At 44.9% G+C, this 15,036-nt stretch overlaps 1 long non-coding RNA gene across 3 annotated transcripts in view; it reads right to left on the bottom strand.

Annotated features, from left to right (window-relative positions):
- The window catches only part of LOC147027688 (uncharacterized), a 36,725-nt gene that overhangs the window by 19,305 nt on the left and 2,384 nt on the right, over positions 1–15,036 (bottom strand). The window contains exon 1 of one of the 3 annotated variants that reach the window (XR_015057181.1): positions 8,294–8,509. The exons of 1 other annotated variant lie outside the window; for it this stretch is intronic. This is a non-coding gene — a long non-coding RNA (uncharacterized LOC147027688). Of the gene's footprint in view, positions 1–8,293; positions 8,510–15,036 lie in introns of those variants that run through there. One more of the 3 variants, XR_015057182.1, reaches the window with a different exon arrangement.

Below are 15,036 nucleotides of genomic sequence, written 5' to 3' on the forward strand. Positions count from 1 at the left end.
CTCTCTCTCTCTCTCTCTCTGTCTCTCTGTCTCTCTGTCTCTCTGTCTCTCTGTCTCTCTGTCTCTCTGTCTCTCTGTCTCTCTGAAATGACTGTACCACAAACACTCCCATCTACTTTCTCAACAACCATCTCAAAGAGGTTCAGTCACTCCAACTCTTGGGTCTCACTTTCAACCATGACCTCTCTTGGGCAAGCCGCATTTCAAAGTTGGCCTTCAAAGCAAAACACCGACTGGGCATCCTCCGCCACGCAAAGTCCTTCCTTGGCATGCCTGAGCTCCTATTCACTTACAAGGCTTTCATGCACAGTTTTGATGGAATACTCGTCTCCCCTCTGGAATATCTCCCCTGCCTCAAATCTTGCTCAACTTGATGCCATGGAAACAAAGGCTTTCAAGAGCATTGAAATCTCTCGCGATGAAGCTGAGTCTATGGGTCTGTCACTTCGCCATCACCGACAGGTCGGTGGTCTCTCTGGTTTCTTCTGCCTTATTTCTGGTCTTGCATCCTCTGCCCCCTCTGTGCTTTGTCCCCCCCTAGGTATCTGCAGTCCACCAGCAACCCGCACCGAGTGGAACTGCCTAAACCCAGAATCACTGCTCACCTCCACTTATTTATTCCTCTCTTTTTTCCCACCTGTGGAACCACCTTCTACATTCTCTTTGATGTCATTCTTCCCTCCTGGTCTTCCAGCGAGCTGTTCACCACAATCTCAGGTCACCCACCATCCAAAGCCATGATCTTTTCTACACCCGTTAAACCATCCCCACCCCTCCCATCCATCTTGCCCATGCTTTACATTCTCCCCTCACCCTCATCGTGACCTGCATCCCTTGTTTGTCCGTCTCTGTCTACTTTCTCCCAACGCCCTGCTCTTGGCATTCCCCCTATCTCCTGCTGTTCCCTCTGTTACGTTGTAGCCTGGTATGTTATGTGTCCTCGCTCTTCCACGAGCCAAGACCATGTATAAAAACAACAAGAGTTCCTTTTCAAGGAACTTCAACACTGGAGGAGGCCATAAGGTCCATCAAGTCTGTGCAATGGTTGTGAATGTGTGGTTGTTTGTCCATGCTCTATCCTTTTTAAATGGTGAGCATCAAGCAAGGAAGCAGCACGTACCACTTATCTCCAAGACTCAAAGCATAATCTCGAACCATTACCGATTACGCCCCAATTATGGTTGAAGATGTGCACTGATTGTCATGTCAAAGGTCACAGAGGGGCACTCAAGTTTCTGGTCCAAACTGTGCTTGCTGACCTTCATAAACAAATTATTGTACTGCAACAGTTAGTCTATCCAACAGACCCAAAAACTGTCATCTTGGACAATCAACATTAAAATACCACCATAGTTCTGTTGTAACATGTGCATTCCTATACTTGACAGGCCACTGATCAGAATCTGCATTCTTTGGAGGCTTTTGAGTTTTACTTCATCAAAAGGCACCGGACAACATACCATTGCAAACACCGCAAGATCTTTAGTCTGACGTAATGTTGTGGAGGTCAATGGGTATTTGCCAAATGAGCTGTGAACTACCTGGCTCTAACCTGGGTTCGACTCCTGGCCCGACGTGACAATATTGGGTGGTCGCGAGACTACCCTTATTCTCAGTTTTTCCGTCCTACTGTATGTTTGTTTGTTTGTGATGGACAACTCTGGAGACCAGAGGAGTCAACCGATTTCGATGAAACTTGACAGGTAGGTTCATACCAGGATCGAGTTGTATGCTTTTGAGCACCGTTGCTATGGACACCACCGTTGCTATGGACACCACCGTTGCTATGGACACCACCGTTGCTATGGACACCACCGTTGCCGTTGCAAGGGATACCTCCTCTTTTTCTCTCCTTGGCAGCAGATGGCTGCAGGGTAGCCGTCGTTTGCTGGGTGGGGTGCATCGGTGCCGTTTATGCAGTGCCCCTTAATTGTAGGTTGGAGCAGGAAATTGGCGGAAGTTCGCCTACCCAGGGCAGGATGTTACGTCACAAAGTTTTGACGTCACGTCACAAAGCCATCCCTTTGACGGACGTTAATATGATCAGTGAGTGCAGACCTGTTCACTAACATTAGTTACGCCACGCGTGCGAAGCGAGATGCGGGGTGAAGCAATTACTTCACTTTGTCCGTTAGTCTGTGATCGAGGAACTACTTGATCACGATTTAATTATATATATATTTTGAACACTGTATCGGAACACGAATCGGCACACGAGTCGCAATATGAACTTGCAGTTTAGCAGTACTTTGGCTTTGAATTCGGAAAATTGTCTGGAATATTGTCCCAAGCGTGCATTTGATTGTCTTCGTCCGGGCAGTCAAAGGAAATTGATAATCATTCCAAACAGGAAACTTACTTTTCTTATGGATGTCATGAACTCCTAAAGGACATAAACAACAGGCACGAGGAACTGGAGTCGCGTCTTAAATGAGGTGGTGTAAAAGATGGTGCATCAACGGCGGTAAACTTGGGAAAAACGTTTTTTTTTTTTTTTTTTTTTAAACTGCAGCCTTTAAAACATTTATTTTACACTTTAAAACAGTTTAATTTAATTATACAGGCCTACTTGAGAACACTGTACAGAACACAAATCGCCTTCTCGCCGCTTCTAACAAAACCTTCCATTTAAGTCTACTTGGACAAAGTATGACACCATATTCTCTCGACCAATCAAATTTGCGATCGCGCGCACCGTTGGGGGTATATCGAGATTTAGACAAAATGGCGGCTCGAAGGAAATGGAGACCCAAGACTGTGTGCGGTGAAAGGTGTGCAATGAACTGTCCAGTTGATAAATGTTATAAAATGTCTCACGTACGGCCCTTCGACGTACGGCCTTTCGACGTACGGCCCTGTACAGTTACTGCTGTCTCCAGAGACAAAATTATCACAAATTCCTGCCTCTTTGGTTGGATGTCAGGTACGGCCGGCTGACTCGTGAAAGACTTGGGCTAAAAGCTTTTCCCAGCTGATAGTAGATGTAGCACTTGTTTTGTATGCAGCCTGTGGCTGCTGGTTGCATAATTTTTTGGGGGCAAGGTTGTGTTGCTGATGCAGTGCCCCCGTTACCAGTATGCTGGTACTCATTTTTCAGACCTCGGAAGGATGACAGGTTAAGTCAACCCACCTGGTGTTATTTCAACGTCACGACAGGGGCTCACACTCAAGACCCGAAGATCTTAAGCCAGCCACCTTAACAATAACCGTTAAGGTAGTAGTAGCAGTAGTAGAGTCTTCAAATGTTTGCTTAGTGGACCTATACATACTACTTACACAAAATGACGGAATTTTTGTTGCGTGAATACCTGGCTTTTCCTGGCTCCACCCTCACTCCTATTTTTCCCCCTTTCGGGTAAGGAAACCCTCTTTTTTAAGTTTATTGGGCTCATGGAGGAGCTTGGGTGTGGGACGAGGACATTAAGAGGGAATAGGTGTATTTTCATACAAATAGATAATGGACAAATCAACGCAGTATCGAGGATTTCTTCCTGGGATCACACCACAAGGAGCCACATGTCCAGATTTGAACTGGAAACAGGCTATTGTCACGACAAGGGAAACTATCTCTTTATAAAGACTACAAGAGTCGGTCTGGGACGATGAAAAAATTTTCAACGACATGTCAGCGAGACTTGAGAAGTGCCAGGAAAATAGGAGAGGCTCGTGTCCGAAACGTCGCTTTATCTTCTTTCCCATTGCGGTTCTCTCTCCGTTTGATTGAGCAAATTTATTTTCACGACATCTTTAAATATCAATTGCAACCTTTTTAAAAAAAAACTTTTGAGAACATCAAATCGAACTTCTATGTTAATAAACCAATTATTTTTGGAATTTGTTCAGGGTACTGGCAATACCTCATGCACTCTTCGTTGGAAGACATCGTGGGATATTTTCACGACCACAAGCTAATGCTATCAGACTGGACACCCAGCTTAATGTCCATCTGAAGGGATGGGTCTCTACCAACTTTGCACACCTTGTGTGGGCAATATTTTCCCAATCTTCTGCACAAAACTGTTCAAGCTCAGTAAAGTTGTGTGGGGAGAGTTGACAGACAGCAATCTTCAAGTCATGTCACAGATAATTATCGATTAGATTTAGGTCATGGCTCTGACTGGGCCACTCAAGGACATTTATCTTTTTGTTCCTTAGGCATTCCAGTGTAGCTTTGGCTGTGCGCTTCGGATCGTTAGTCATGCTGAAGTGAACTTCGGTCACAATTTCAGCTTTCTTGCAGAGGGCAGCAGGTTTTCCTCTCGGATTTTTCTGTATTTTGCTCCATCCATTTTCCCTTCTGTCGTGACAAGTGTCACAGTCCCTGCTGATGAGAAACATCCCCATATCCTGATGCTGCCACCACCATGCTTCACAGTTGGGATGGTGTTCTTTGGGTGATGTGCTGTGTTTGGTTTGTGCCAAACATAACATTTTTCATTTAGGCCAAAATATTCCATCATGGTTTTGTCAGAGCACAAAACTTTTTGCCACATGGCTTCAGAATCTCCAGAGTGGATTTTTGCATTCTTAAAATGGGACTCAAGGTGAGCTTTTTTGAGGACTGGCTTCCTTATTGCCACTTTACTGTACAGGGCAGATGTGTGGAGTGCTTGGGATATTGTTGTCACATGCACACATTGACCAGTCTTTGCCATAAAGGCATGTAGCTCTTTCAAAGTTGCCATTGTCCTCTTGGTGGCCTCTCTGATCAGTCTCCTCCTTGCTTGGTCATCCAGTTTGGAGGGACGGCCTGATCTAGGCATGGTCTTGGTGGTACCATACGCCTTCCACTTCTTAATGATTGTCTTGACTGTGCACCAAGGAATATTCAAGGCCTTTGAAATATTTTTATACCCATCTCCTGATCTGTGCCTTTCCACAACTTTATCCCAGAGGTCTTTTGAAAGCTTGACGGTGCTCATGGTTGAGTCTTTGCTGTGAAATGCACTACCCAGCAGAGGAAACCTCCAGAAACAGCTGATTTATTGTGTGTGTGTGTGTGTGTGTGTGTGTGTGTGTGTGTGTGTGTGTGTGTGTGTGTGTGTGTGTGTGTGTGTGTGTGTGTGTGTGTGTGTGTGTGTGTGTGTGTGTTTTTTATGTCTGGTTTCCTGCTTGGGACTATGGTGCAGTAATTGGTCTTTATTTTGATTTTAATATGTTGTTCGTATTCCTTTACTCATGTTACTCAGATCAAGAAGATATGTACACAAGGAGGTTGAGTCAGAGAGGGTAAAAGACTCATAGAGAACATTATATGAAGTGGAGTCGAGAGGATTGCCGTAAAGGGTGGAGGAAAGAGGAGTTAAGGGGTCAACCATTTATGATATATCCCAGAGGGTTGGTTTGGGGGGGAGTATGGGGACCGCAGGATGAAACACCGTTGTGAATTCAAAACTCCTCACCAAAACAATTGTGAATCTAGAAGAAAAGAATAAAAGGAATCTGCGATTTTGTAACCCATTAGGAATTTAGCCGTATTGTTTAAGCGAACACCTTTTGCGAAAGTAAGACGTGTGTGTAACCGAATTATTTATTACCTCGTCAAAGGACTGTATATCTGTGGGAAAGTTTCCTCCAGCTTTGAATCTGCTGCGGTTTAAAATGTCTCGGAAGAACAAGTAATACAAAACAAAAGAATGAAAATATAGCAAAAAGCAATCCTTCCCTGCAATGCAAACTGTGGTATCAAGTGCTATTAAAAAGCATAAATTCCCAGACACTAAAAATTCCCATACGTGGTTTTGCATGAAACGTACCATGTCGAGTGCGTGTTGTGGCCTGGAAGGATAGCTTAGACATCTGTAGACTCACCTCCGAGCTGTCTAGCCTGGTTTCAAATCTCAACCCAGCTATAAACTGTCATCCTGGTGATTCATCAATGTGTGTGCTGACCCTCGGATGGACGTTAAACTGAGCGTCCCATATTCCAGTGTTAGTTGGTGGATGTTAAAGATCCTATCATGTCCTTCACGAAGAGTAGGCGAAGAGTGGAGTTATCACCGGCACCATGAACACATTCCAAATTGTTGCTTTCACTGGGTGTGTCCCCCAGAAAATAATGCCATCTGCAGTCATTTACTGCACATGAAAGAAGAAGTGGTGCTTGTTCCATGAGAAACTGATTTATTAATAGTTTTGGAATTCCAGTAAAACCTTCCAAAAATTGCATTCCAACAAAGAAAAGAAACTCTTGTTCCATTTACAATCATGTCAGTGCCGTAAAACCTTATCGGCAAATGTGTTGCTCGCTCTGCTGTGCGCAAGTGACTTCAGAAGCATGGGATGCTACAAACTACAACACCCTGAAGGTTTTACTAGCAGTTGTTGCCTGAAAGTTATGTTCAGTCTCCACATGGAGGAAAACAAACAAATATTGAGTCCTTTTCAAACTTTAAACCTCCATTGGGGATAGTTAAAATATCAGACCGAATGGATATGTTGACCCGCCAAATGTGATTGGTTCTTCCTCTTGCGTATGGAAGCTTGGCTGCCGGGGTAGCTATCATTTCTTGGAAGCGTGACTGTGTCAAGATCACTGATGCAGTGCCCCTCTACCAGTACACACTGGTACTCATTTCGCTGACCTCGGAAGGACGACAGGCCGAGTCAACCCCCTGGTGTATTAACTCAGGACCCTAGGATCCCAAGCTGCCACTCTAACCACTAGGCCAACACCAGGCTCCATGTGATGGGTTTAGCTGTGACGATGTCTATCTGGTAGCAACTTCAGTTTGAAATATGTGATTTATTCATCCGCAAAGAATTTGCCGAAGCATCCTGTAGCAGTCACCATCGAAGTGGTATGTTTCATTCGCCATCATTTTAACAAGTGATTCCCAAGAACCTGCATCGAAGAGGACATCACTCAAAAGTTATCGTGGAAGATTCGTTCTTTGAGCTTGGCGACATCCATAAGGGGAATGTATTTTTTCAATAAACTGGAAAGTTCATAGAACTTATTACCCCACGCTGTCTTGAGAAACAAGGACATGGGCAGACTCAACGAGTGGCAAATTTGATTGGTCGTGATGGGGCTAAAATACCGGAATATTTTGATCAAGTACTGCTAAACGGAGGGGTTTTCAAAGTGTCAAAAAGGCAATTTGTGTTCTGCAGTGTTCAAGTATATAATTCAAATAAAAAGAAAATAAAGATTTTAACGGTTGTTAAAAAAAAAACAAAAAATTGGACGTTTACTGCCGTTGATGCGGCATCTTTTTCCACTGCCTTATTTATTTAACGTGTTGCATTAGTTATTCGTGCTTGTTGTTTGTGTCCTTTATGACATCCTTATAAATAATGTTTCCTGTTGGGAAGGATTTTCAATTTTGTGTGACTGCCAGACAGGTAGATGTACTAAAAAAAATTATTTCAGTCCTCTCTGTGCTTGCGCGATCGGGACAAATTCAGAGACGAAGCACTGTTAAACTCCAGGTTCGTTTTTTCCGATTCATGTTCAAAATACAGCATTGAATTGAAATTAAGTTGTTCCTTGATCATAAATTCAGGTTTGTGGACAGACAGACAGACATGAATCAACGCTTAACCCCACTTTTCACTCTGTGTGCATGGGGCAATGACCACTGAATATTCCCATGGATCAATACGGACAATACTATAGCTTCTCCATTGTGTCAAAAATGTTTTTTTTTAAATTCACAGGCATTAAACAAAGGCCAAAATAACTGCAATATTCTATGGATTCCCAATCTTTGATTGTAATGCAATTGTATTGGCTCAAATATAATATTGTTCATTTCCAATGGTCTGTGTTTCATTTCGTTTATTTATTTATTTTACAGTTTTGTTTTTTATGACAGGCACACACTTGTCTTTGTTTTCCTTGGGTGGCAGCACACAAGGCCATTGATCTCAAACCCGCATTCCTGTTTAGATGTTAAACTGTGCCAAGGAAAGAAAAAAAAAACAAGTTTGCGTAGTTTATATGACAAGGGGTCATGGGAGATCGGAAACGATATGGGCATACGATATGGAATGATTTCTCAGTATTAAGTTTGGCTTGGCCAGTAGAGAGAATTATGATCTCCATCAGAACAGTGTCACCAGCTTTCCAATTCAGCGAGCACCATGCTGGCACCGTGGCACTCAGGGTTTTAACAACTTGTGACCTTTGAATCATGTACTGAATGCCATGCACAAACAATACTGCGCTTCATCTGTATAGTTATAATCTGCTCGACCTAAAGAAACATGGAGGTATTAAAATTATATTAGGGACCTATTAAATATGATATACACATAATTAAAGGGAAGCGTCTTTCACACCGCGCACCTTCAACGCCATCCATGCCTCAGACCCTTCGTCCCTCCATCACCACCACCGCCCTTCCACCAGTGTGCCCTTCCCTCCTAACCTTTTGTCTCTTTTCTCCCCAACTCTCCCACCCTCCTTCAATTTCTATTTTGTTCATTTACACCCGCACACCTCCCACACCACTCTCTCCCACCCCCCTCTTCCATCCCACCGCACCACCACACACAACACCACTCTGCAAACATCATATGTACGTTGCACCTTATCTATGTCAAACAAGGCACAACCATTATACAGTGTTCAGTGCACCAGCTAATCTGCAATTGGCTGATAATTTCAAACTCAAAACAGCCGACACAGTATGTTACATACTATATCCTCTATCAGCAGTAGTCTGTTTTTTGCAGAATGCTGTAAATGTAAAGTTCAACATGCAGTTCCACCTACTTTTCTTTCAATCCTCTTTTCTTTGTTTACCTTCTTAGAGCAACCCACATTGAGGCCCTGCCTGTTCTTTCCCACGCTTCATTGATCTTCGCCCACACACAATAAAGAGACTTTATTCGTTTCATTATTTCCGCGCTGACTCTGGTTGTTTCACAAGCGCTATCAGTTGAACAAAGAGGATGACAGAGATGCTTTGACTTCTAAATAAAAAGGAATCCTAGCTATGTGATAGGAACAATGCCAAGAATGCACTTTAAATGCTTTTATCCTTAAGATAAACATTATTGAGACCACTGTGTCCACAACCAAGCACAATTTGTTAGGTAATTGCAAAGATGCAGCTGCATCGAGGATATTTGGCTGAATAAGATTTGCTTCAAAAAGGCTCTCATGGACATTGTTTCCACGATATTCCTGCAATCAAGAATACAAAGTATTTTCCAAAAAACAAATAAATTATACACATGCAAAAAAATGTTTTTTTTAAGGGTGTGGGATTCAAAGTTCTGTGTTCTGTGCAGAGTATGGTCCTGATGGATGGATTGGAGCAAATGTGTGCCCTAACTAACTAACTTGTACTAATCATTCTCCCTCTCCACTATCCAACTCGCAACGACCATATCCTACTTCTTTATTCGTCTTCTACTGGTTTCACAGGAGGGAACTATCGGTTTGCTCTCTGTCCATCCACCCACCTGTGGTTTTTCAGACTTTTCCCTTCCCATTTAGCATAATCAACTGAAAATTGGTACATGGCTTTATTATAATAAGTTGCAAAACAAGTTTGAGTTTCAGGGGGTTTCATCAATTTTTTTCACAGAGTTATGTCCCTTTTTATCATATTCGAAAATATCATATTGGTTGGGGACGTGTATTGCAAAGCAATTCCCACTCTTGTTTATCTCGTCTTTTCCGGTACATTTTCTGCCTTAGTGGCTTGTCCTGTTTGTGATGTCCTGGCATGTGTTTTGAGGACAAGCCTGAATGTAACCCACCCTCTTCCATTTCCCTTCAACAACTTGGCTCTCTCCCTGTATGAAAGATATTCCATCCATCCATTGGGACCATACTCTGTACCGAGCGTCGGTGCTGCCAAAGCAGTCTCCTGGGCTATTGGGCACAATCCTGAACGGGTCGCCACTCCGACGCAGGATACTCAAATGGCTCAATCATCCCAGCAAGTTGTTACTCATTTTGCCGACCTCGGAAGGATGACAGGCTGAGTTAACCCCACCTGGTAGTAATTCAATGGCCGAGCAGGTTTTGAACTGGGGACCCTTGGATCCCAAGCCCACCACTCTAACCATTAATTGTGAAAGATATTCCTGCTCGCCATCTCTATTTTCACTGAAAAAAAACCTCTCTTATTTTTCCGTCATAAATTGTGAATCATGAATTGGTCCAGTAACTGGAATATCCAATCCAGACTAACCTCATACTTTATTTCACCATATCTCTTCAGAAAGCCCAACAACTCAACCCACCTTTTTCTACTTCTGCAGCAATTACTGAGGGAAGTGAAACCCTTTGAATTCCTGCACATTGTCATCAGACATAATTTGTAGGCAGAACACATTTCCAATTTAATTTCCAAAATGAGCCACAGACTGGGCCTCCTCTGGAAAGCTCTGTCCATTATACCTCTGAATTTCTCACAACTTTACAGGAAATTATACCGATTATAACAGAGTGTGGCTCTCCTCTGTGGATTGGTGCACCAGCTTCCCATTTCTCACTCTTTGACATGGTGGATGGCTGGTGTTGGCTTCATGGTTGGGGTGGTGGTCTTGGGATCCGAGGATCCTGAATTAAAATCTCGCTTGGCTGTTGAATTAATACCAGGTCGGGTTGACTCTGCCTGTCATCCTTCCGAGGTCAGCAAAATGAGTGCCAGCTTGCTGGTATACTGTGTCGGAGTGGCGACCCGTCCAGGATTGTGCCCAACAGCCAAGGAGACTGCTTTGGCAGCACCAATGCTCTGCACAGAGTATGGTCCCAATGGATGGATGGATGGATGGATGGATATGGTGGAGTGCTTGCACTGAGTATCAATGGCACCACATACCAGGAGGCCGAGGCTCAAGGTCGGTTGCTCTCTTATCACAGACAGGTTCGCAACCTCTCAGTCGTTTACCTTCTTCTATATAATCATGCACCCCCTGCCTTTTCCTACCCTTCCAGGATGCTGTACTGTACATGTTCCTCAAGTATCTCCCAACTCCAGACTTTTTGCAACCTGCACTCTTTTCATCTGTTTTTAGTGAAACCTTTGGTGGCTCTTTCATTCCAATCTTGATATTCTCTCCAAATTTCAAGGTAGACGAAAACAGCCATCTCGTGTCATCTTTCATCCCCAGTGATGAACTTTTCTCCCCCCACAAACTCACCTTCTTTATCTCCCTCCCCAACTTTCCATTTACAGGTGCCTCTCATCTGCAGTTCATGTTCATGTTTTCATCCTGTTCCCCATGACCCTGATGTGTCTGTCTGACACCGCTTCCATCTTTTGTCCCCTCACTCCTCCACGAGTCTCACTTATTTATGAAAAGCAGTTTATGGCAAAAATATTGTTATGGTTTCGGGGTTGACGGGTGCTTCACCAGGGGGTTTCTCGGACCCACTCCTTCATCTCTGAACCTGAAGCCGACGGGTCACGGACAACTCCATGGCCCGACATATTGCTAGACAATCATGGATGCTGCTAGGGGTAACTCGGTCTCGCAGGGTCCTCATGCCCAACATTGTGTTACCTACTGGTGACCTAATCACCTCAACTGGAGAACTGCACTCTCAATGTCCCACCCTTATTCACTTACGAGCAAATACAACCCGTCGCTTTACAAGCAAATACAAATACAACCCAGGAATATTAAGGGGTAAGTAAGGTAAGGTAAGAAGGTAAGGTAAGAAGGAGGGGAGGGAGGGAGAGAGGAGGGAATGTAGGGTGAGGGGAGGGAGAGGAGGAGGGAGGGAGGAGGAAGGGAAACTGAAGAAGGAGGGGTGTGGGATTGAGGAAGGAGGGGTGGGGGATTGAGCAAGGAGGGGGTAGGGGATTGAGGAGGTGTGTGGGAAGGGAAGGCAGCGTGAGGGAATGGCACAGTAAGGCAGTGTTAGGGAAGGATTCGTCCAGCCATAACCACCATCTGTACACGTATGGAGATGACCATCATCGAGACATAACCACTGTCCGGATACGTGCGGAGATGACCACCGTCCAGATACGTGCGGAGATGACCACCGTCCAGATACATGCGGAGATGACTACCGTCCGGATACGTGCGGAGATGACCACCGTCCAGATACGTGCGGAGATGACCACCGTCCGGATACGTGCGGAGATGACCACCGTCCGGATACATGCGGAGATGACCACCGTCCGGATACGTGCGGAGATGACCACCGTCCGGATATGTGTGGAGATAACCACCATCCGGACATAATCACTGTCCAGATACATCAGGGCAAGGCAGCGTGAGGGGAGGGCAAGGTAAGGTAGTGTTAGTGAAGTGTCCGTCCAGACAAAACCACCATCCGGAGACAAACACCATCTGGACGACAGGTATACAAAGTGGGGGTGGGAGAAAAAGAGGAGGGAAGAGAGAGGGGTGGAGGAGCGAGGAGGTAGGGAGACTGAGGAAGGGTGGGGGAGTGAGGAAGGAGGGGGAAATGAGGAGGGGTGGGGGAAGGCAAGGCAGCATGAGGGGAAGGAAAGGGATGGCAGCGTGAGGGGAGGGCAAGGTAAGGTGGTGTGAGGGGAGGGTACATCTGGGTATAACCATCATCCAGACACATGTGGAGATAACCACTGTCCGGAGATAACCACCATCTGGATACATGCAGAGATAACCACCATTCACATACGTGTGGAGATGACTACCATCCGAATTTGTGTGGAGATACCAACCATCCGGGCATAACCAGCATTCAGATACATTCGGAGAGGGGGGGAGGATTCTGGAAGATGTGATGTCCAGTTTAACAGCACATGCATTGATGAATCACCCTGCCTGTGAAACACGGGGATGACAGTTTATAGCTGGGTCAGGATTCAAACCCAGGCTAGACAGCTTCGAGCAAGTGTGCGTACCTCTCGGCTATCCTGCCGTGATGTTAACAAAATGTTTCATTTTTTAAAATTTGCATATAACTATGCTGACATGACTGCAAAATAATGCGGGCCCATCGCAGGTGAGTGGCTTTTGAACATTGTTCAAGTCGATCGATATGCAGTATTCAGTGACAGTCTGAATATTGTAGAGCGCTCGCCAAGTGGCTTAATCACTTCGATGAAACAATTGAAAGGAACACCTCACTTGGCACGTGATTAACAATCACCGAACCGTCATCTTAAACACATGCCTCCCAGAGATGCACAAAATATCAAATACGTATGTCCGAATTGGATAAATGAACACACTTTTTTCGCAGTTGGAACTGCTGCTAAGTTCAATTCTAGAGCTTAAAGTTTGTAATTCGGCTTATTTTAAGAGATTCTCGAGGTTATGGCATTTGCGAAATGAAATTAAGCCATGAACACTGGGTATCTCCGGGTGTTTATAAGCATTGCAATATACCCAGCGATTCATAGCTATGATGAAAAGTCATTCGATAAAATGATTGAGGAAAATGAAAAAAAAACTTAATTGTTCAGAAATCTGTGTGGCCTGTTCCAAGTCAAGGCAGAGTTGAGTAGGTCAAAAAACATGGCAGCTTCAGACCCCAGTGAGGTAACCAGGATACGCCTTTAGACCCCAGAGAGCGAGGTGACTGAGGATGGGCCAGATAAAAGATATAATTAAATAAGATCATTAAGTATCCTCAACTCCACCATGGCCGGTCCCAAGCCCAGATGTGAAAGGAGGAGGGTTGGGCATCAGAGCTGGCAACTCGGCCCGTAAAACTTCCTTGCTGAAAGTCATGATGGATATACAATGAGCAGCAGATTCAGATATGGCTCGGGCGTTCCCCAGAAGCGACGCGCATCATCGACCCCCGGAGGATGTGAGAAATCAGCAAGGAGTACCACCACTCCAACAAAGGTGGCTAAAGAAGAGCGTTGGAACAATCCGTTTTGTATCTTGGAGTGTCGGAACCATGACGGGGAGAAGCAGATAATTGGCGGAGGCACTGAAAAGGAGGCGGGTATCCGTGGCATGTGTACAGGAGACAAAATGGAAGGGACAGAGCACGAGAGAGATTGGAGAAGGATATAAACTCTTCTACTCAGGTGGTAGAGAAGGAAGAAATGGAGTCGGTATTACCTTGAATGAGGAGCTCAAACAGTAAGTGGTGGATGTCATCAGGGAGTCAGAAAGATTGATGAGAGTCAAGATCATATGGGGAAGGAGTATCCTGCATATCATCTCTGGGTATGCCCCCAAGTTGGATGCTCAGAACAAGACAAGGAGGAATTCCAAGAATATCTGGAAGACCTGATCACAGACATCCCAGGGGACGAACCCATGATCCTGGGAACAGACTTTAATTGTCACGTGGGAAGTACTTCTGAAGGATATGAGATGATCCATGGTGCCAAAGGATATGGAACCAGAAACGAGGAAGGGGAGAGGATGCTTGAAATGGCAGAGAGTTTGGAACTTTTCTTCGTTAATACTGGATTCCAGAAAAGGGAAGAACATCTGGTGACATATAAAAGTGGAGTTGGCAGGACACAGATTGACTATTTCTTGGTACATAGCAAAGACCGAAAGCTAGTGAAAGAGGTGGAGGTAATACCTGGGAAAACAGTAGCTCATCAACACTGAATGCTTGTGATGGACCTGTTTGATAGGGGAAGGTGAGAAAGAGAAGCCAGGACCAGAGAGAAAGGAAGATCAGAATTTGGAAACTGAAATTCGGTAGCGAAGTACCAGGACAGGGTCAGGGATAAGATGACCAACGCTGGCACGGATGACCTCTGGAAGACCTTGAAGGGGTACTGGTGGAAGAAGCAGCAGAGGTTTGTGGGAGAACATCTGGCTGGGAAAGGCAGAGAAGAGAAGGCAACTTGGTGGTGGTCAGACGGAGTTCAGAACAGCATCAAGATGAAGAAAGCCGCCTTCAAGGAGTGGCAGGGGAATAGAGGAAAACCAGGAAAAGAGCCACCGCTACAAGGCAGCAAAGAAGGAAGCCCAAAGATCAGTGGCAGAAGCAAAGGAGCAAGCCACAAAGGAGTGGTATGAGGAGATGGAAACACCGGAGGTAGAGAAAACGGTGTACAAGGTAGCGAAACAACGGGAAAGAGCAAGAAGAGACATCCTAACTATGAAGGTGATCAAAGACAGGGAAGGGAACATCTTAGTTGAGGAAGAAAT

The sequence above is a fragment of the Eptatretus burgeri genome, chromosome 4, assembly GCF_056783735.1.
Source record: "Eptatretus burgeri isolate ZD-2024b chromosome 4, Ebu_testis_v1, whole genome shotgun sequence".
In the NCBI taxonomy this organism is placed as follows: domain Eukaryota; kingdom Metazoa; phylum Chordata; class Myxini; order Myxiniformes; family Myxinidae; genus Eptatretus; species Eptatretus burgeri.